Source organism: Natrix helvetica, assembly GCF_964273705.1.
Source record: "Natrix helvetica genome assembly, chromosome: 4".
NCBI lineage: Eukaryota > Metazoa > Chordata > Lepidosauria > Squamata > Natricidae > Natrix > Natrix helvetica.
Window position 1 is genome coordinate 139,621,160 of NC_138550.1, and position 21,029 is coordinate 139,642,188.

At 38.5% G+C, this 21,029-nt stretch overlaps 1 protein-coding gene across 3 annotated transcripts in view; it reads left to right on the forward strand.

The window, feature by feature from the left end:
• Positions 1-755: 755 nt before the first annotated feature.
• The window catches only part of WWP1 (WW domain containing E3 ubiquitin protein ligase 1), a 72,168-nt gene continuing 51,894 nt past the window's right edge, over positions 756-21,029 (forward strand). For 2 of the 3 annotated variants that reach the window (XM_081952434.1, XM_081952436.1), the window contains exon 1: positions 16,358-16,659. The gene's annotated coding sequence lies outside the window, so the exon portion shown is untranslated. Of the gene's footprint in view, positions 878-16,357; positions 16,660-21,029 lie in introns of those variants that run through there. The other variant, XM_081952435.1, reaches the window with a different exon arrangement.

Genomic DNA, 21,029 nt, shown 5'->3' on the forward strand with positions numbered 1-21,029 from the left:
AAGTTAGGGAGGATCCCTTCTGAGTCTCTTGTTCCATGCATTAGCAATTGCAGAGGGAAGGGAAGGAAAGGAAAGGGGAAGTTAGCATTAGCTGCAAACCTGAATTATGAAATGAACAACTGGAATATCCAACCTTGGAAAATAAATAGGTCCAGAAAATAATAACCAGAAAATAGAAATCAATCTTTCTTTCTTCTTTCTTCTTTCTTTCTTTCTTTCTTTCTTTCTTTCTTTCTTTCTTTCTTTCTTTCTTTCTTTCTTTCTTCCTTCCTTCCTTCCTTCCTTCCTTCTTCCTTCCTTCCTCTTTCTTTCTCTTCCTTCTTTCCTTTCTCTCTCTTTCTCTCTTTCTGTTTCCTCTCTTCCTTCCTTCTCTCCCTCCCTCCTTCCTTCCTTCCTTCCCCCCTCCCCACCCCTCTGTCTGCCTCTTTTTTAAAAGGGGGGTATTGAAAAGTGAAGGTTCTTCTAATCACTGGCAGGAAGCTGTTCGGAAGGACTGAGGTGGCCACTGAGAAGACATGTTTCTGAGATTCCATTATATGGCAACATTTAAGGACTGCACCCATACTATTAACCTAGTAAGACAGGCAAATACCTCAGGGAGAGGCAGTCCCTCAAGTACACCTGGCCCTGTGCCATGCATGCCTTTATTTAACAAGCAGCTTGAGTTGTACTCACAAAGCAACTGGAAGTGCAACTTATGCAACAAAGGTGTTACTTGGGTGACCTGTAGAACACTCAAAGTTGAGGGTGCAGCAGGATACCACCCACATCCAAATGTTAATCACAAGTGCAACTAATGCTGTCTTGGTACTATAGCCTGACCTGATTCCTAGGTGAAAAAGTTCACTTCACCCAAGACCCTCTGTAGCTGGGAGATGTAAGTCTGTTTTCCATTTTTGGAAAGTATATTATAAAAAATGAGAAAATAAAGCAATATATTTTATATGGTGTAGATTTAGTGACAAGTTTAAGAACTGAAACAGAATTGAATTAATCCCATATTGATACTAAATTGATATAAGGATTGTTTTTGTTATGTGTTTTCTCCCCTTTGTTACACTTATTTCATTTACTATGATCTATGCAACATTTATTTTATTGTAGAACCATTTTTGGTTTTTTAAAAAAATGTTTCAGCTGTTTATATTTCAATATTTATCATTATTTTTGAAGTATTAATTATTATTGATAAAAAGATCAAGAAGCAATTCAAACCTTGCAATGACAGAAAAAAAATCTTTAGCAACGGTTAGTGTCTTAGGCATATCCAATTGATCACAATCATTACACCTCTCAGATAAGATTGGCTGCCTCAGGGTCTTAAAACTAAAAGTCAACACAACTTAAAGCTTCAACACATAGGTGAGTATATGGTAAAAAAGAAAGAGGAAAAGGAGTATTTACCATTTAATGATTTGGCTTCAAATTCTTCTGTTCTCTTATGCTTTTCATTGTTCTTGGCTTAGTCTGTCTCCCTAATTTATTTCTGCTGTTCATTTTCAATTGCAACCAACTGTTGAAAGTTTTAAAAGTTGCATCGATATTCTTGTGACTGCAGAAAAGATAAACAGTTTTGGTTTTTTTCCCTCCTTCAGACTGTCTTCTCTCACTTGCATTTAGCTGTGGCACAAAAATGCCTTGTCAGCTTATTTTCACTGCCACAACCCCATGAGGTTGCCTTCATCAGATTCCCCTGAGCATATTTGAGGTGGCCTTAAGCCAACCTAAGCCATGTCTGCATTAAAACAGTTCTCCCGCTTCCCTGCTTAGAACAATGCAACTTTGCCATAGATATAATCCAAAGTACTTCACCAACTATTCTGTCTGTGATGTAGTCAGGTAACCTTCATAAAGTGAGATCAGACTGGTACTTATAAGCCCCTTTAGAATGGTGAAAGATAAACTCTACTCATCTCTGTTTCATGAGCACTGACTTCTAGGACAATTCTGCTTTGGGCAACATGAGAGTACAGTTGTAAAACAACGCTCATGATTTATGCTTCAGAAACTCGGTAAATCTGAACAGCAACTGACCAGCAGTTGGGTTGGTAATGGGTGGTAGGGAGTTTGCCCAGTGAAGTGTGAGAGAGATTATCTTCTTTGTTGCTGTATAATGCAGTCCTACTATGTCTATCTGCTAATGTTCAGACTATTTTTGGATACCAATTTAATATTGGAAGAATGTTACTCATGTTGAGTGCCTTTTGAATATTAGGTTAAGACTGTTGAAGATTAAAACCGTTGATCTGGGCCCTATAAAAGAGACAGTTTGGTCTAGTGGTTAAGGCACCAGGCTAGAAAGCAGGAGATCATGAGTTCTAGTCTTGCCTTAGGCATGAAAGCCAGCTGGATGACTTTGGGTCAGTCACTCTCTCTCAGCTCAACCTTCCTCAGAAGGTTGCTGTTGTGGGGAAAATAGTAGGAGAAAGATGTGCTGGTGGATATGTTTGCCACCATGAGTTACTTGTAAAAATAATGAAGACAGGATATAAATAAGGAAGTAAGAAAGAACATGTCACAGCATGTGTACCATCCTGAGCATTTCCTTATTCCCAATCTTGCCATGTTAAACAGGATACTTTTTCCTGCAATTGAAGATTAAGACTTTCTTGGAAGGATGAGAAACCAAGCGATTTACAGAATAATGGAAAGGACTGGATAATGAAATGACATTGACACATCCCTCGGCCATGTCTTACCTAAACAAGGGTAGGATTAATACACTTCACCCGTTAACATTTATTTAAACTGTTCTTCTCCTCTGACAAGATTTTTAAGGCAAGGCCATTTTCATCAAATGGAATGAGAACACTATTTTTTTTTAACAAAAAAGAGCTTTGACAACACTCACTGGAGGCTCTGCAAGACACAAAATGCATGTTGTGCCTGAGCATTTCAGTCTGTTGTTTTGAGGAGGCATGTGTGCCTCCCTGAATTCCACTGATACAAATTCTATAGATAAAATTAAAATTTATGTCATGTGAACATTCTGAAACTTTCATAAAACAGGAAACAATTAGGCATTTCATTCAGATATCAGCATTTTCCTTTTTTTTTTGTTAGTCTGCACACTTCCTTTTCTTTTCCCGTGAACAGTATATTGCAAAAAAGAACATATAATTCACAGTGAAGTCTTCCTTATTTTTTTAAAAAAACACCCCCGCCAATAGACACACAATGGATTTGTGACAGTCTTCTAGTTTCCTAAACTGAAAACAGAAGTCTTCCCTCTACTCCTATTATTGCCCCTTCTAAACTGGTATTTGAACTGGTCACACTGGTTTGATGGGAATGTCCACTTATTGTCTATGCTACAGAAGAGATCATGAAATACTGCATGATCACCAGCAACTCAGTTTGGGTCATGGTTATTCAAGTGTAAGTATTATTGAATTCATTCTTTACTTCCAGGTAATTTACAAGATAGCAGCCTCTCTCTCTCTCTCTCCCCTCCCCTTTCTCTCCCCCCCCCACATGCCACACATTTTCTTTTACCCCAGTCCCCTAACATTTTAGGAGTATGCTACAGTTATCTTTTATCATTTTAATAACAATAGATATCTACAAATAAACTGTGCTGATACTCAGGATATTTTAAACTGTGTGAATTAATGTCCAGTGTTGGTGAGTGTGGCCTATGAATGTGGGATTGTCTGTAGGCCTTGAATTTTTTTTAAAAAAATAGCTGGGGGAGATAAAGGAAGGCAATAAAATAAATACCCTTAATCTGATGTTGGGATAATCATTAGTATCATTCCAACAGGTATGCTGGCAGAGCCCAATTTAGCCAGGGGGTAGAGGAAGCTGATTTCACAATTTATTTATTTAAACCTCACTTTTAGGGGACAAGCAGAACTGAAGCTTGAAATGTATGACATAGTTTATAGTGAAACTTTAAAATATAGAAATGTAACAAATATCAAAATATAAGTTAATTAGCACAAGGTCTAGTTGCAGCCCTGTAAAATATGACAGTAAAACGGTGGCAAGGTTCAAATGAAGTGAACGCCTTTCCAAGCAAACTGTTTTTCAAAGTTACTGGTCAGTCTAAAAGTGCATCCTGTGGCCTGCCGAGGAAACTGATGCTGGAGATAATCAAGTGAGATTACCAGTCATAGCCATTGTTAGTTTTAGGAACTATCAAGTTTTTTTAATCTGGAGGGCCCTTTTAGAGAGCCAGTGCAGTGGTGAAGACATTGGGCAAGGATCATAAAGTTCAAGTCCACTTTCAGCCAAGGAAGCCCACTGGATGACCTTGAGCCAAGTACTCTATTTCAGATAAATGTGGGCATTAGTGTAGAGGAAAATTGGAGTTGGGATTGTTATGCCCAGGGATTGAGCTCCTGGAAGAAAGTCTAAAGAAAGAACAAGATCAAGGACATCTCTAGCAACTGGAGAACATATTGGATTTTAGCATTCCATTGGAATAAAATTCTATGTTGCAAATTGGCCACTTGGAGGCTGTGTGCCAAGGTTATTGTATCCCTGCTGAAATTGTAAACACTTGGTATGTTATCATTGAGAATCTGGCCAAGGTTTTTCTATTCCTTGGAGAAAAAGTCCAGGAACAATATTATTTATCTTCCTTTATTCTTTTTTTCATGGAATTGTATATCCATGATGCCCCCCCCCCCCCCATTATTATCAATATCCCAGTAGAGAGAAGTCTGAGATAAAATGTAAAATACTGAAAAAAATGAAGGTTTTTTTTTACATTTTTTTCTACATCGTACTGTATTTTTATGCCTCCATTTAATCATTTAAATACTTCTAGCTAAGGGTTATCTTGTAGCAATAAGAGCTGAAAAATATGAATATTTCAGTAGGAGCTGTGATGGTACAATGATGAGAATGCAGTCTTGCAGACTAACTCTGCACACTGCCAGGAGTTCAATTCTGACCAATTCAAGGTTGATTCAGCCTTCCATCCTTCCGAGGTCAGTAAAACAAAGACCCAGATTGTTGGGGCAATATGCTAACTTGCCAGCTGCTCACCTGAAATGATCCCCTCTCCCCACAAACACCCCCAGTCCACAAAGCTGGAAAGGTTGGAGAACTCTGATCTACATGAAATAACAGGGTAAGATTGTCTATTATTTTAAGCTCTCATACTATCAATATGCTAATGATATCCAATTATATATCTTGACCCATTCCATCCAAGTGTTGCTGTCAATATTTTAACCCAGAGTCTGAAAGCTAAACATGTCTGGATGAGGAAGAACACACTCAATCCTAAGCCTGGCAAGACCAAGTGGTTGTGATTATTTGGGTTCCCTGGATCTGAGAGATTTCCATGTCTGGTCTTTGATGGAGCTGCACTTCCCCTTTCAAGGTTGCTATGCAATCAGGGGCTTTTCCTGGACTCATAGATTCCTGCTCAAGGAACAGGTGGTAACTGTAACCAGGGGGTTTATAGAGGTTGTACCAGGGGTGTCAAACTCGCAGCCTGTGGGCCAGATACATCACACGCTGGCCACGCCCACCATTTTAGCAAAGGGGGTAAAAGTCATGATACGTCATGTGACGACACGAGTTTGACACCTCTGGGTTACACCTTTCCAAGAGTTCGAGGCCTTTCAGACAGTCACTCACACCCTAATCATTTCTTGACTGGATTATTGCAATATATTGTACATGAGCCTTGGTGGCGCAGTGGATAGAATGTATTACTGCAGGCTACTTATGCTGATCATCGGCTGCCAGCAGTTTGGCAGTTCAAATCTCACTAGGCTCAAGGTTGACTCAGCCTTCCATCCTTCCGAGGTCTGTAAAATGAGGACCCAGATTGTTGGGGCCAATATGCTGACTCTAAACTGCTCAGAGAGGGCTGTAAAACACTGTGAAGAGGTATATAAATCTAAGTGCTATTGCTATGAGGCTATTCTTGAAGTTACAACTGGTCCAGAATGCAGTACTACAGGCATTGGTGGATGCCTCAAAATACAACCATGTATTATCATTACTTTGTGAAGCGTAATGGTTTTCAGTTTGCTTCCAAGTACAATTCACAATGCTGGTAATCACCTATAAAATCCTACATTGCATAGGCCTTGATTATCTGAGGGACCAATTATCTCTTAGAGAGACTCCCAGTGAGACCATGCAGCATGAGTGTGCTCCAGGTTCCTTCAATCAAACAATGTCATCTACGAGGACTTGCTATGTGCAATGTGCACATAAGATATTGCTGTTAGGTTAAATTAAAATTGCCCCAGGAAAATACACAAAAGATTGTAGCCTTAAAGTCATGTTAAACCGCTTTCATTTCAAGCTCAACAGGATTTTTTTTAAAGGTACCATATATTATTATAGTATGTGTCTGAGATACTGAAGACTATCACCATGTTTTGTGACTAATGTCATTCTGAAAACTCAAAATGATTGTTTGTTTTTATTGGCCAGCAACTGGGAATCCTTACAGTATTTACATATTTAACAATATCACCTTCATTCTGCTTGCCAGGTGTTTCTAGTCAGTGCCCCAATTGTAATGACTCATTCCAAAAACCTTGGAGCTTGTTCCAAAATGTTGTTTATGTGAAGGCTGAAGTGGCACAACTCATTCCAAATTGCCTCGGTTCTTCTTCGAGATTCCACACCCACAACTGAATTACTCTGAAGAATCCACCTCAGATTGGCCTACCAGAAACTTAAAATGCACACAAAAAAAATCATTGAACTCTATCTAGCAATCTGTTTTCAGCAATTTTATGTGATATTTCAAGAAAAATGAAAAATGAATTCTCCAGTTTGGGGAGGGATAAGGGCAGACACTTGGGCTATACTCATTGTAATGCAATTTTTGCCACAGTTCTTTACTCTGAGGGTCCACTTTTTTCTTTTTGCCTGGAGGACATCAAGGAGTGAATGCCTCCACCTAACAGATGGGGAAAAACCTCAAATAGGGATGGAAGAATGGACGAGAGAAGGAGGAGGAAGAAGTTATGGACACTTCTTAGATAGTAAAATGTTTGGAGCCAGCTGCAACAAAAGCAGTGCAATGCAGACTCTTTTAAAAAAGACATGGTGTGTGTTGACTGGACATCCAATTCTGTCATAACATAGTTTATAATTACAGATTCAGATTCTGAAGACTCAAAATATACCCTGCATAACACGTAGCAGCTAGAAAAAATCAAGTACCATTCAAGCCCACTGAATTCAGAGGACAAGAAGTCAGGTTTAACTTTAATAGGCTAGCGGAGTTAAGCAATAATTTACTCATAGCACCTCAAGTGATTGAACATATTTCTGTTTCTAGTCCAACATTTCAGAGTTTTTTTTTAAGTGCACTCAGGGACTCAATCATATTAAGTCAGCCTATTAAAAGCAGCAGATCATTTTGGATCATGGACAAGTGATCGTATTCTTTTAGGGAATATAGTGATTAATAATATCATTTCCCTAGCTACCTGATGGTAAATATGGTAACAGCAATAGTAACATGAGAAACAAAACGTCTTCAAAAGGAAAAAAAAACAAGAAAGTCCAGTTGCCTTCTGAAAAAGCACCTTTGGGAACAACAATAACAATGCTAAAGTTGATAGCATAGGGAACAAAGCTGTTACAGAATCGGGTAACCTGCTAGAAATTCTTTGAAACCTCCTCCCACAGGGGAGCAACAGAAACAGACGGTAAAGTGGGTGTGTGGGGTCTCTAACAATGCTTTGAGCTCTCAAGCAGATAGCGTTGCAACTGTCATAAATATGAGCCAGTTGCCAAATGTCTGAATTTTGATCTCATGGTCAAGGGAATGCTGCAACAGTGTGAAAAAACAGTCATAAGTCACTTTTTTTCAGTGCTATTGTAACGGTTACTGAATGAATGATATTTTTTATAATTATGCAAAAGACATTTATTGAACAAGTGACACAAATTATATCAATGTTTGGACGGCTTTAGAAAGAAAGGACTATATGCGCATTATTTGACGTGAAATCTGAACAAAAATGTCTGTGGAGACTAAACTATGAGGACATCTCTGTCTTCTCTCCTTATATTAAAAAATGAGCATCACCTAATGAAGCTGAATAATGGGAGATTTGGAAAGAAAAATGAAGTTCTTTGTCAGACAGCAAGTAATCAAACTTTGGAATTTGCTATCCACAAGCTGTGGTAATGCACACCAACCTGGATGGCTTGATAAAATAATTATGCCACCCTTTCTTCCTGATCTCAGCATTCCTAAGGATCTTGGAGCCTCCTTGCTCGTCAGATTTGGTTCTACTTGGATGATAATGGACTACTTACGGGTTAAAAAAAAGTGTAATGTGGAATAAAAAGTTACTAAATGTTGCTACTTTAAAAATGGTGGAATATTTCTCTTGTTAAAATAGATATTCTGATTGTAATATTTTATCTTTTCCTTATATTTACACTACGTCTTGGCCCATAATTGCCATTTTGCATTCTTTATTTGTTTGGATTTATATATTGCCTTTCTTCCAAGGCTATAATCCCTGGATATAAAAATCTCCTCTCCAATTTTCCTCCACAATAATGGCCACATTTATCTGAGAGAGGACTTGGCTCATCCATTGAGCTTCCTTAGCTGAGAGTACTGCATTATTATGCTTAGTCTTAGATCTGTATCAATTAGGAATTGTCATTAGTGGGACTACGAAGGGCCTTCTTGGTGGTGGCCCCTTCTTTATGGAATATAGTTCCCTCTGAGGTACTGTTGGCATGTTTCCATTGTTGCTTTTCTGAAAGGCCGGAAAATGTGGGTTTGTCAGAGGACCTGGGACTCCGAATGTAGAAGGAGCCCATCAAATGGCTGATTTCATTGTGTGTTGCTGCCATGGGGGAAGGTTCTTTTAATGGCTTTTATTATGTGGTGGATTTTTAAATGTTTTATAAACCACCTGGAATCACCCATGTGTGACTTGGGTAGCTATATAAATTTGTTACAAATAAATATCTTGTTCGTATTATTTTCATAGGCTTTTGGATGGCAATTGTCAGAACTAAATTCTGAACTAGACAAGCCACTGATGTGATTTAAAATTCTTACAGATGTTCTATAGCTATTTCATGACGTGCTTGAATGGAGTTCAGTGACCTCCCAGGGATCAGAATTTGAGAGCTACATTTGTTGTGTTACTTATCTTGGGAAAAGTATTCATGTAGGTTGTGGGATATAAATAACAAACAAAAAACATTTCTGGAGATGAGACTGTATAAAAATATTTTTTTTTTGCAAAAAATACTAAAATTTATAATGTTTGATATTTGCAGCCCTTGTCTATTGCAAACAGGATCAAAAGCAATGCCAGCAGCTATATTCCAGTTTCCTTTGTTATTACTTGCTTTCTTGTTTGTTTTATTTAGTACTTACTTAGTATTGTTTTATGAACATATTAACTCTACTCATAAACAACCACATCTGTCCAATTAGAATCAGACTTCTAGCATGTGATATACCACCGTCCAGTTTGTAACAACTTATGTTATACAGTAATTACCTTATATATTAATAATTTATATTTCACTTATATATTCCATGGTTGTTCTTCCCTCCCATTTTATCTTCAAAAGTCTTGTTCCATGAATTAAAATGAAAGGCAGATAAAGTGATAGCTCTCCCTCCTCAAAAACTGACGGTTGAATTTGAATATAGTTGTTTATATTTCTAGGCTGCTTAATCATTACCTATTTCTAAAACAGAGACATTCCAGATTACTTCTTGTAAATGTTTAATTTTTAAAAGAAACAAAACAACAACAAAAAAACAATGTAACATGTTAAGATTTTTGTTAATTTCTCTGAAATCATGGTTGTAACTTTAATCCACTTTCATCAGCATTACTTCTTTAATCAATTTTTAGCTTTTGAGTAGTAGTGAATTCTAATTCTAAATTTTCAAAAAAGGCAGAAACATAGTTTTTTTTTAATATTCAAAAAACTTGTAATAAGTTATTTGGATAGCAGTGTCCTGCTGACCCACAGTTTTTCATTCTACTTTTCAAGTAAGGTTAAATGAAGTCCCTTTGTGAAGAAATTAAATATGGGTTGATTTATGTTTGGCATATAACCTTTATGGCACCTCAAGGTCAATTTACAAAGAAAGAGCAGATTACATGGAGCAGATTATGTTTCCTTGTAGTGTAATGAAAAGATAGAGTCCTGCTGAGATGATGAGTCCCAGCAACATGGTCTTCTAACCTTATCCTTCTCATATTGCATGCTGGGATAATTAGTCACAGCAATTTACAACAGCAATTTTCAGAACTGAAAACAGATCAGATATAATGTTGAATGTACTTTTATTTTTGTCAATTGTAAGTGTCCTTTAATGCCATCATTCTCTGTTGTAGGTAGCCAAATAAATGTGAACACATAGACTGAAATTGCCCAATGAAAAGTACTAGTAAGGAGAGACACAGGATATTCTCCCTTTGCTCTCATGATATTTATTTTCATGATTAAATGATATTCATTTCGCATAGATGTAGTGTATGGAATGGGATGTTATGCTATTTGTTATGATTTTTGACTAGTTTCTCCCATCCCTATGAACATGTGTGCTTAGTGTTATGCTGACATCAGCTACTACAGAGAAATGACTTTGCATATTTTACAGACAAATTCTGCTGTTTAGTTGGCTGCCATTTTTTCTCTCTGGACTTTGCATGCAGGGCAATGGTGCTGCACCAATGGTTTCGCATAACAGCTATTTGCCCTAAATATGACAAGCCTTTCAAAACTTAACACATTAGATGGAGAAATAATGATATTCTTGCAGCAGCAGAAAAGATTGTAAGAATGACAGAATTTGCAAAAATGGAGAAATTCACTTACCGTATTTTTAGGAGTATAAGACACACCGAAGTATAAGACACAACAAGATTTTGAAGATGCAAATAAATAAAAAAGTTGTTGTACTCTGCAAACCTCCCAAAAGTGGCACATTTTTCGTGAAAACGGGCCTGTTTTTTTTTTTTAAAAAAGGGCATGAATAGCCCTTAGGCAGCTTGTAGAATGTTCCTTGGGGGGGGCAGAAATGAGCAATAAAACGGCCAATCTTTCACAAAAACAGACCCACTTTTTCCCCAAAAAAGGGACATGAATAGCCCTTAGGAGGCTTGTAGAGTGCTCCTGGGCGCTGGGAGGGGCAAAATTGAGCAAAAATGGCCCATTTTTTTGCTCATTTCTGCCCTCCCCAGCCCCCAGGAGCTCTCTGAAAGCCTCCTAAAAGCTATGCACGACCATTTTGGTGAAGTGGCAGGGTTTCAGGAGGCAGAAAAAATGCTGTATTCAGTGTATAAAACGCTCCCAGATTTTCAGCCTCTTTTTTGAGGGAAAAAGGTGCATCTTATACTCTGAAAAAATAGGGTATTTAGTGACAGGATAAACTATAACAATGTTTTTTTAAAAGACTGGAAACTTTACACAAACCTTTAGTTGAAAGAAGAAAAAAGCGAATTGATGATTTATGGCTTTGAAGATTAAGAAAAATACAGAATGAGAGGATGAGGGATTTGTAAAATATTTAAGAGGGAGGAAGAAGAGTAAAGTCATTATTAACTGTTTAAAAGAAGGCCAGAAGTTATTTCTATACTGTATTTCTTAACTTTAGTTTTCTTTTTCTTTTCTTGCACTCTGTTTTTCTTGTTCTTTTTTTTCTTTTGATTAATCTTTTATTAATATTCTTAATAGATGTAAATAAAACAAAGTTAAAAAATGGAATCTGCTAGGAGGATTTGTGGTTATGGAAGAGTGATGCAAGTTTCTCATCTATCTAAGTGCTGAAGTATCTTTTTCCTTATGTCTAGAGCAGTGATGGCGAACCTATGGCACCCGCGAGGCGCTGCCCTGTCAGCTGGCCAGCTGAGTTCACCCTTTTTTAAAGCCATTTTTTGCCCTCCCCAGGCTCCAGAGGCTTTATAGGAGCCTGGGGAGGGCGAAAAGAGCCTACACCGCCCGCCCCGGGAGGCTCTGTGGAGGCTTCATGAGCTTCCCTGACGCCTTCGGAGCGCTCAAAACGACCCTCCGAGCAAACCAGAAGTGACTTCCGGTTTGCTCGGAAGGTCATTTTGAGCGCTCCAAAGGTTTAGGTCCGGAGGCTTCCCTGACGACTCCAGAGAGCGTCTGGGGGGACGGGGCAGGCTGTTTTCGTTCTCCCCAGGCTCCTATAAAGACTCTGGAGCCTGGGGAGGGCGAAAAAAACATGTAAAAATGGGGGGGGGGAGCACCTGTAGTGCGTGCATGTGCACTGGGGGGGGGTCGCGCATTGCATTATGGGTGCGGCACACAACCCCCCTGCGCTCCCCCCACTTATGGCACGCGAGCCAAAAAGGGTTCGCCATCGCTGGTCTAGAGCATAATAATAATAATAAGTAATAATAAGTTTGAATTTATTAGCCGCTCCCTTTCCAAGTAGGACTCGGGGCGGCGTACAATGGGGCATATAAAACACAGAAAATATTTAAAACACATAGGCGTACATACAAAACATACATACAGATACACAAACACGGACTCGGAGGAGGTAAACAATTTACATCATATAGACAGTTAAAAGACCCGCATTAAAATACCCCAGTTGTAAAAACCCGATATAAAAATAAGATTTAACGTTTAAAATACAATTTAAAACAGTTAGGCATAGATGAGATGTGCAAAAGAAACTGAACATGATAAATTGACTATGGAACAACATATGTCCAGAACAAAAAATAGATTAAACATTATCACTATAGAAATTTTTAGCCTTACCAGTGGACGTGAACAGTTCCAGAATAGGAAACACAATCATATAAGCTAATTCTACTTTATTATAAGGCTATCTTAACAGACTCTTGCAAGTCTAAAAGTACAGTTCCTCCTCTGTCTTCTTTATACTTCAATATATTAGTGTGTCTTCTGAGTCTCTTGTCCTGCTTAATGTTCAGCTATGGACTATGCCAGTGGTAGGCAACCCACGGCTCTGGAGCCGCATGTGGCTCTTTCATCCCTCTGCTGCGGCTCCCTGTCACCGATCGGCTCCACAATTGATAGGGCTTTCGGTTCGGACAGGTAAGAGGAAAAAAGGATGCCACACTAGGAGGAGACTCTATGGTGGGGGAACCAGACTTCCGGTCGGCTCCAAAGCTGAACGGGAGGCTTCCGGTTAGGACCTTTGTGGCTCTTTGAGTGTTTAAGGTTGCCAACCCCTGGACTATGCTATCTCTTTGCTGACTGTTCCATATGCATGTATCTGGGCCTAGCTCATTCCCACATATCTTTACAGAAATGCTATGACTTGTGGAAAGGGTTGATATTAGTGTTACAGTAGCAACATCAGGCCTCTATCAGAATTGTTATGTGGCACCATAATGGGTATGCTGTTTGTCCTGTGGAAATAAACAATGCCATGGGATATGTTTGTTTTAAATAATCACATTATTCTTTGGACATATGTACGATGATATGGAGAACTTGATACTACCTCAATTAACTTTAATCTTTTAAAACCTCCCCTCTTTCAATGCAAACATGCATAATGGGACCAACATTTAGCTTAAATATATTTTGCTACTGCTACTGTTGTGGCCCACTTGCAGTGAAATTATGATCAGATATTGCACCAAACCTGGTTATATCAATTAGGCTTCATGCAGATTCTTAAATTGCATAGTTTTCATGTGAGCATTGCTCCTTGGCATATTTTTCTGTACTGTTTGCTAAATGTAGTCCTACTGAAAAATGCTTCAAACTTTCAATTTTGAAGATATTATAAACAAACATCAATAAATCTAGTGAGTTACTGTAATGCAAGGTCTTCACAGATGTCAATTTAACAAGAACATTGAATAGAAAAAAAGTTTGGATCAGAAGCTGTAAATCTGTACTTGATAGCAAACTGGATAGAATTATGTGGAGTACAATGGGATATTTGCTTTAGGTGGAAGGGTTATACTACTTTGGGACTAATAGTACATTCGGGAGGACTATATGCTAGGAAATAGAAAAGGCACTAATTGAAAGAGGTAGAGCATATTTTTTCTCACTTGGCAACTTGTCTTTTCTTTCTTTCTCCATTCTTTTAAGCATTTCGGTCTTTCTTACAAAATGTTTGATCACATACCACTGCTATCTACAGGTAGTCCTCAATTTACAGCCTTAATTGAACCCAACATTTCTGTTGCTTATGTGAGACATTTAGTAAGTATGTTTTGCTGCATTTTACAACTTTTCCTGCCACAGTTGTTAAGTGAATCATTGCAATTGTTAAATTAGTAACATGGTTGTTAAGTAAATCTGGCTTCCCCCTTGAGTTTGCTTCAGAAGGTTACAAAGGGTGATACATGATCCCGGGACATTGCAACTGTCATAAATATGAATCAGTTGCCAAGTGTCATTTTCATCACAAGACCCATGAGGATGCTTCAATGGTCGTAAATGTGAAAAATGGCCATAAGTTACTTTTTTCAGAGTCGTTATAACTTTGAATGGTCACTAAATGAATTGTGGTAAGTCAAGGATCATCTGTACTCTATTTAAACATTGTCTTCTTTCCCCTCTTCCCCTGTCCTATTCTTTAGATTTATTCAACCTATGTGAAATTAGACATATTTGCCCATCACTGGCAACAACATATAGGTGACCTCTTTGTTTTTGAATTCCATCCAACCACAACATTTACATCCTCTTAATCTATTCACTTTTTATTTTACATATTAGGTTTGCAATTGTATCCCATTCATTCTCTGAATTATATGACCAACCAAACTAGCATATTTTTTGTACTGATTAATCTTCATGACCCTTTCTATTTCTTCTAGTTTCAGCAAATACATTTCTTAAGTAACGCACTCCAATGTTACTGGTTACACATGTTAAATGCCTCACATCTATTTAGCAAAGTGAACAGAAACAAACTCTTACACAGAACAATTTTTGCCTTTGCCTTTTCTTTCTTCTTTCCTTGGCTTCCATGTCCATATTTTCTTAAGATCCACTCCTGATAAAATAATGACCTGTCCCACATTCAGACCCTCTTATCATCATTGCACCCTGTACTAATACTTTGCCCAAAGGATGCTTATATTATTCTGTTCATTTTAGAGTCTCTATTCAGGACTTTGCAAGCTCCATTCCATCAACTAGGAGGTATATGCAGTGTATTGACACACACTCAGGATATGCTCACTTTTCTCTGTGAGAAAGGTAAGGTAAATGTAAAGGTTCCTCTCGCATATATGTGCTAGTCGTACCTAATTCTAGGGGGCGGTGCTCATCTACGTTTCAAAGCCCAGGAGGCAGTGCTGTCCAAAGACGTCTCTGTGGTCATGTGGCTGGCATGACTAAATGCTGAAGGCGCACAGAACACGGTTACCTTCCTACCAAAGGTGGTCCCTTTTTTTCTACTTGCATTTTTACATGCTTTCGAACTGCTAGGTTGGCAGAAGACAGTCTGTGAGGTGGACTGGTACTCAAATACTTTGATGATGGACTAAGTGTCATTGTTTCAATGGTCTATCAGTGTTTCAGTGGTCTAAATAGCATTTCTCACTCTTTCTCTATCTGCTTCTTGCTACATAGCTTAATCATATGCAACTTTAACCGAAGTGTCACATTTATCCCAAAGCTCCTTAAGATTTCCTCTCCATCTTAATATTAATAGATGATATTAGATATAGATATATACAGATATATGTTTTCTATCTACTATATATAATATAATCTAAAGTCACTTATAGGTAAACGATTTAGACATTATTATTATTATTATTATTATTATTATTATTATTATTATTATTATTAAAATATTTAGCCTGCCTTGTAAGTAGTTCAGCAGATTTTATTTTGTTCAGTAGGCTTTACTCACAGGCGTGTATACAAAGTGTGTAGCAATTCACTTTTTTTACTGTGTACACCTTGCAGGCTAAAGACCTACGTAACAGATCATCCGGTTGAATAATGTAGATCTATCCAATAATTATTAAATAAGTAATAGGTTGCCCCTAAACGGGTACAAGCGACCGCTACTTCCCAGCTTTTCTCGTTACGTTTGTGACAACCGCCCCTCCTCGATTTCTTCTCAATTGGTTCAGTCCGGACTGTACCGGGGATGGGCGAGACATGAATGTTACCCGGCTACACAGTGTTCACTTTCAGATGTCACCCCTTTACCTTTCACAAATAGTGGTTCGGTCCATGACCTCTGCTCCAGGGGGAGCAGTAAATCAAGCGCGGCCGCTCTTTGCACTGGCGACTTCCATCTCTTCTCTCTTCAGTTCCTTGGCTAGGCGGCGGGCGTTGTGCGCGTGCGCACTCTTCCTCCCTTGCCCTGAAGTCTCGATCCATTCCCTCAACACCCCCCCCCGCCCTCCCCTCACGGCTTTAGTGGTTGTCTCGCCTTCTCCTCCCCCCCCCCGCCCTTCCTCGACGGTTGAGGCGCGCGCCGCCAGGGGCAGACGGGAGCCCGAGCGCGAGAGCGCGCTCTCCTATTAGGAGAGGCTCCGATGCCGCTGCTGTGAGATGGCATCATTTTGTTGCGCTGGGGCGGCAGCGGCGCTAAAAGCGGCGGCGGAGACGGCGACGGTGCCGACGGTTGGGAGCGGTGCCGAAGGTTGAGGAGAACCCAGCCCCTCTTGTCAGAGAGAGAGAGAAAGAGAGAAAAAAAGGGGGCGGCGGTGGCGGCACTACCTCGCAGCTGGGCTCCGAGCCACGGTAAGAACCGAGCGAGTGAGAGGAAAAGCAGCCATTCAGCCAGCTTTGACTCTTGACAAATAAATAGGCTGCGTAGCCGCCGCCGTCGTAGTCTCGCCCCGGCTATTCTATTCCTTGGCTGGGGCCTGAGAGAGAGCGAGAGCGAGACAGGAGGAGGGGTGGGGAAAGAGACGTTATTGCTTCTTTTGAGGCTCGTGTTTGTGCCCCTCGGAGACCCCTCTCGGTTTCGTGACGTCCCGGCTGAAGAAATGGGAGAGGAGGGCGAGATCTGCCCTCTATTTCCCCCCCTGCCCAGCTTGTTCAAGGGAAACCCGGAGGGCAGAGGCTGATTGCCTTCTCTTTACAGATCCGGCTCGCTCCTTGGCCTGGTGTCACCTTGTTTATTCGCATTTTAGGTCTTTAACTGCCGGGAGGGGGTAAGGGTAAAAGCGGGCCGTGGGAGACGAGCCAGGTTGAGGGCTGAACTTTGAACCCCATTAGTAGCGTTGATTGGCAGAGGCGCCCGGTGCCCTGGGAAGCATTTTGGCCACACCAAGGGTGACTTATTTCTGGATCCAAAGGACAGGGGGGATATTGGGCTCTGTCTTTATGTTTGTTTGGTGTTTATTTCTGGACAGGAGGTGATGAGGAAAAGGAGTGTCTCACTTTAGGATGACTTGCTTTAACTCTGCAGCGTTTCTTGTGCTCGATTGCTCTGTGCAACCCCCTCCCCCTTTGCCCAAAAATACTGCATACAATAATACAGCTTTTCTCTCCAAGTGTAGAGCTTGTTGCTGCTAGAAGGCTGAAGGCCTGGAAGGGTGTGATTATATCTTACCAAAATATTCCCCATTTCCACCCACTTTTGAACATTTTTTTTGTAGCTGGCTAGATAGTGCCGATGCTGATTTGAAAACAGCTTCTTAAGTCCCTGACTTACTTTCAATAAAAAAGTGCAGGGGTGTAGCATTGATTGAAATGGTAGAAAAAAACATTATGTAATAAGTTTAATAGCATTCTTCTGAAACCCGAATAATGAAGTCTTAAGACTAAAATCTTTCTGCATTTTAAAGTGAAGTTGACATGATGTGACATTAGTCTTCTGGAATGGGTTGGTGGATATTAGTATTCAAGTCATAGTTGATTCTTCTTTATGCAATTGTTTGATGTTGAAGTGCTTTATTTAATAAACTTTTATTAAAAAGTTTATTGAATAAACTTTTTATCTTTGTCTTTTTATCAAGCACTGTAATGCGATACAAGGCTTTCCATTAAGGCTTGCTTTACTCAGGAATATCTACCACATTTTGGAATAATATGTCCTAGATCTTAAACATGTTTTCAATTGTTTTTGGCAGATTAGTATCTTAAATGTTTTTAGGTTCAGATCTAACCTACAGTATTGAACTGATGTTTAATATTTTAACTACATATAGGTCATCTTTTAAGATAATAAAATGCACAGGTACTTGTGGAATAGGAATTTTGGGCAGTAGTCTTTGTCACTCTTCATTAACAGGCTGTAATTGGCATAGTTTTGTTTTTATCACTATTAAACATAAAAATATTGTTTCCTCCAGCTTGTCATCTCTGTAGTATCACAATTCTCACTTAAAAAAAGACAAAAATAATATTAATTTTCAAAATATTGCTTATTTAGCTGGTAATTTACCTTAATAATAAGTTGAGATATGGACCAACTTAGCTCCTACCCACTAAGAATTCTGTACTATATGTGATCGATTTACTATTCTTTAGCAGAAACCAATCAAGTGAAGTTTTCCAGTTACAATACTGGGAACAAAACCAAGTACCGTTAGCAGGGTTTATTTCCATTTCAACATGTATAAAAGCTGGCGGCAAGTGACACTTCAAAAAAGAAAGAAAATGTAATTTTAAAAGATACAGATGTATTCAAGTCAAGCTCAGCTAGTAGTGATGACATGATTATATCTGTTAGGCTTTCTTGGCAATAGTATGGAAGTGGTTTGTTTTTGCCTCTTTCTGGGATTTTTTTTTTACTTACCAGTCTAAGGCTTCTCTTAAAATTAGATTTATAGTTTAATAATATTTGAAACAAAGAGAGCGTTGCCATAAGTACATATGTCTTGTTCGCATCCATGTTAATGTGCTACAGTGCAATATGGTGTATTATAAACATCAACTGAAACATAATATAGTGACTAATTGCAGTTTAGTGTCTATATTTATAACTATAGTAGTGACATAAAGATTGGTCTCACTGAGCTAAATGAAGCATACTATCAAGTTAATTGTATTATATGCTTGAAAACTAAAAAAAAGTAGACTTTATTTTGGCAGTATTAAAATAGCATTACTGATTTTGGTTTTCTGAGCATAATTCAAAACACTAGTAGATAGAGATAAGATAGATTTTAATGGATATGGGAAATTAGAAAAGTTGCTACTCCGACTAGGTAAATAGTTCTGCAGAACTCTGAAATTTTTGCTAATGAGACAAAATGAAGCAAGCGGGATTTGAATGTAATTGCTTGTTCTGTTCAAATGTTGATGGCCTTTTCAAATTATAGATCTAAATGTGAATAAACACAAACACAAGTATTTGAATATTTAAGCAGCATCATTTCTTATGCAATTCTCTGTTATTTCAACAAAGTCTCATGAAGGTTAGGTTCAGGTATTGTACTAAGCTACACTAAGCTATAAATCATGTTGTTTTAAATAACTATTGTAACCTAATTCATATTTTAATCAAGTTTGCAATATAAAAAATACAGTACTGCAAAAAGGATGAAGAAAGACAGTACAGATACCAGTTTTTAAATATAAACAATGTTTTTTAAACAATGATGAAAGTTGTTCAGAAGAGACAGAAGCCAAAATGCAGCAGATTCAGTGGAATGACCATACTTACTTACTTCAAATATTTATGTCCTATTTTTCAGCTGATAAAGTTTCCAGAACAAGTTTCATATCCTTAAAATAAGTCATTGTGCTACAGTGTTGTAGAATGTTTGTTGCTACACTATTCACAAGAAAGAATGAAAGACTGTCCTTCATCAGAGCAGATGTAATTAGCTTTTATCCCCCTATTGACATCAAAAAGAGTAAAGTTTTCACCACAATAACTGAGATTTCTTGCAATAGCTTAGTCCAGTTGAGGAGGGGGGGGGGCACTGATCATAATCTATAGTAAAGCAGCATTAATGCCTACTATTCCATGCTTCTTTGAGATTTAGGTCATTCTCTTCAAATAGAAATCCAAAAGAAGAGTAGAATTTCATTTAATCCGTTAATTTAACTTCTTTTAAAAGCCATCAGAAGCCAAGACATATTGGAGCTCAAAGGGGAAAAAGAGGATAGTGGACATGGAGATGACTTTGTACGGACATGAATAAATGTAAACATGGTAAACATAATAGCTGGTTTTCCCAGTTGCAATGTATGGCTGTGAAAGTTGGACCATAAGAAAGGCTGAGTGCCAAAGAATTGAGGCCTTTGAACTATGGTGCTGGAGAAGACTCCTGAGAGTCCCTTGGACTGCAAGGCGATCAAGTCCTAGAGGAGATCAACCCCGACTGCTCTTTAGAGGGCTAGATCCTGAAGCTGAAACTCAAATACTTTGGCCACCTAATGAGAAGGAAGGACTCACTGGAGAAGAGCCTAATGCTGGAAAAGATTGAGGGCAAAAGAAGAAGGGGACAATAGAGAATGAGGTGGCTGGCTGGAGTTACTGAAGCAGTAGGCATGAACTTAAATGGACTCCAGAGGATGATAGAAGATAAGGAGGCCTGGAGGAACATTGTCCATGGGTCGCAATGGGTCCTACACGACTTTGTAACTAACAACAATAACAACACCAACAAACATAATAAATAAAAAATGGGTCGGTATAACAATTAGATAGGTTGAATGGTAGTTTTAATTATTTTTGTCAGTGGAACTGATAGGTGGGAGAAAAATATGGGGAAAAGTAAAATATTTAAGAGCTGAAAGTAGGGTTTGATCAAAATAATTGGTGGATCAAAATAATTTGTTTTTTAATTAAGTTATTTAACTTTTAATTAAAATAGTTAATTATTTCTTAACTTTTTCATCTTTACAAGTCTTTTGTCGATTCTTTTTTCAAAAACTCAATTTATGTTAAGCAATTCAGCTAACTCTGGTCAGTTGCTCAAATATTTTCTGAAGCAAATCTGATGTAATTCCTCTCTGTATAGTATGCTTTAACAGTCCTCTCCTCCATTTTTGCCACTTTTCTGGTGGTTGGGTTGCTATTATGATATTATCCAAAAATGAAAGTGTATAAAACAAGGGAAAGACAAAAGACAAGCTATCACCCCTTTAAATTTTTGTCTTCCTATGTCCTTAATACTTCATAGTGGCACTTCATAGTGGCACTTCATAGT